The sequence below is a fragment of the Terrapene carolina genome, unplaced genomic scaffold (genome assembly GCF_002925995.2).
Source record: "Terrapene carolina triunguis isolate 2854851 unplaced genomic scaffold, T_m_triunguis-2.0 Scaffold58, whole genome shotgun sequence".
In the NCBI taxonomy this organism is placed as follows: domain Eukaryota; kingdom Metazoa; phylum Chordata; order Testudines; family Emydidae; genus Terrapene; species Terrapene triunguis.
Genome location: NW_020664409.1, coordinates 94,631,960 through 94,634,600, shown reverse-complemented (window position 1 = coordinate 94,634,600; position 2,641 = coordinate 94,631,960). Strand labels below are relative to the sequence as shown.

Below are 2,641 nucleotides of genomic sequence, written 5' to 3'. Positions count from 1 at the left end.
CACCCGCTCTGAAAGTCTCTAGTGTGACAGTGTGTGGGGGAGGATATTTTTTTAAGACACAATCACACCATCTTCTTATTTGCACTTCCCCTGAGCCAAATGCATCCAGCCCAGTTTCTCTCTGTCCTTAAAGTCTTTTGCTTTGTTAACAATTACTATTTTATCTAAGCAGGATCAATGTTTTGCTAATAGGCAGTGCAGTTGTAGCCATGTCGTCCCAGGATATTAGCACAACAAGGTGGGTGAGAGGATATCTTTTATTGAGCCAACTTCTGTTGGTCAGAGAGACAAGCTTTCGAGCCACACAGAGCTCTTCTTCGTGTCTGGGAATGGTACTCCGAGCATCCGAGCTAAATGCAAGGTGGAACAGATTGTTTAGCATAAGTAGTTAGCATATATTCTAAGGGACCACTCCAGTCTATATATGGAAGAACACTTAGGAAAAGGAAGGGATTCTGTAACCCTTCTGCCAGGTGGAGCCAGCAGCAACCAGGGCCGGGTTCAATGTCTAGGGGTTCCTTTTCAACAATAAAACACAGAAAATGGCTCGAGCCCCCACCCGGTAACCTGGGACAATTATACACCATCCCTTGGGTGCCTCTAGAGGCAATTCTTCCCCTCTCACAGGCACAGAGTCTGAGTGTAGAAAAGAAACTTTTAATAGAAGGAGGGAATTTGGGAAAACGCCGCAAGCAGGCATCATAAGCATAAAACCATGAACAAAAGACTCAGGGTCTTAAATCCAGCAACCAAAAGTTTCTTTAACACGCCCCTCCCTTCGTTGCACCCCACTCACAGTTGTTGTCCTCTGTCAGTGCAGACCCAGAGTTCAGAGATGTAGCTGCAGAGTTCACCTCCCACCCTGGCTGGGGTGGGAAGCACCCGGCTTGCTCTGCTGTCAGAGCCCTTACTCACCACTCCGCTCGCTGACCTGCTCTGCCTGCCATTCTGGGATGTCTTGAGGTCCCACCGCTTAACACAGCGCTCACTGATTTCAGCTGTTAGCATCTCACTCCTAATGCACAGTTTCTTGTATCAGAGACACTGTCCCAAGGCAGGTTACTGATTATCGGTGATTTCAGCTCTAGGACATATAACAAAATTCTTAATCTGCTCTGTTATTTCACAGTGGAGAAAAGAAGGGTCAGATGGTGTTTAGTCCCTTCAGGCAGGAGAGCTCATGCAGACCCTGTTTACATATCTGAGTGAGTAGTGTTCACTCATCCTTACTGGTGTCTGTATCAGCAAAGAGACTGAATCCTCTTTTCTAGAGACTTCTGAATGAGGTACACAACATGGCAAGTATAGATGCCCTAAAAATAGATCATGAATCAGGCTAATTACGCTCTCTGTTGCCTACATATGTCTTATAACTATTGCCAAAGAAGAGCTTCATGAAAACACTATGCGGTAGTTAGTAATTTTGCCTAACGCTGGCAAAATCCCTGGGAATAAAAGTAAGTATCTGAAAGCCAATGACAATGCTTTCATAGATAAATGATGGAAAGAGTTAATGGAGCTCTGATGTCTAGTCTGATTTTTGAGGAGTCTCCCGATGCTTTGGACCTTCCAAATCTTGGCCATTGGTTTTTGTATGTTGATTTCAAAGTGAATAAAGCCTCATTCTCTTGTAGCTCAGCCGTGTGTAACCTAGAGTTGGGGACATATTCTAGGCCTCTCAGAGAGTAAGAATGGTGGGAATACTGGCTACTATCCTGCCGATCTCAGCTTTGCCACGTGGGAAGAGACAAAATCTTCCCAAGCGCCAGTGGCTCCGGCAGTGTTAGCAGGGAAGCATCATCCATTTCTTCCAGCGTGGAGGACAATTGGCAGGTGCCATGGGGATCAGGACCGGCGCTTCCATTTAGGCGACCTAGGCGGTCGCCTAGGGCACCAGGATTTAGAGGAGTGGCATTTTGCCGCCCTCGGAGGCAATTCGGCGGCAGGGGGTCCTTCCGCGCTCCGGGTGTTCGGCGGCAATTCTGCGGCGGGTCCTTCACTCGCTCCACGACCCGCCGCCGAAGTGCCCCGAAGACCGGGAGCGCAGAAGAACCCACCGACGCAGAATTGTCGACGAAGACCGGAAGCGCGGAAGGACCCCTGCCTAGGGCGCCAAAAACTCTGGCGCAGCTCCTGATGGGGAGAAGCATTGTCAGACTCAGCAAAGGAAGGAGAAATAGCTACTGAGATGAAGTAGAATGAGCAAGAGATAAAAGAGAATCTTTTTATGGTAAACCTGCTGATTGCACAGATGAGGAGCAAGGATGTAATGGAGACACAGTAACGTGCACAAAGAAAGCCCTTCTCTAAAGCCTACTGATAGATACTGCCCAGTCACACAAAACCTGAAAGCAGATGGAGTATTTCACTGCTGACAGCTCAGCACACCAAACCCACAAGGAATACAGCTCCTAGTAGCCCCACCCAAAATTTTTTTTACACCCAACAGGACAAGTTCAAAGCTAGGCACTCAGACTGTGTTTCTTTCCTCTGCTCTTCTACAGCAGAAAGCAGCCCTCACAGAACAGCACTCTCTGCCATAATCATGCTCAGAAAGAAACACTGCAGATCCTCATCGTGGTTAGCAAGGCCAAACTTTTACAACCACCCTTCTCCAGTCACCAACTAGAGAAATGATCCC

The 2,641-nt window shown here is 47.8% G+C and overlaps 1 pseudogene; it reads right to left on the bottom strand.

Annotated features, from left to right (window-relative positions):
- Positions 1-2,465: 2,465 nt before the first annotated feature.
- The window catches only part of LOC113405981, a 187-nt pseudogene continuing 11 nt past the window's right edge, over positions 2,466-2,641 (bottom strand).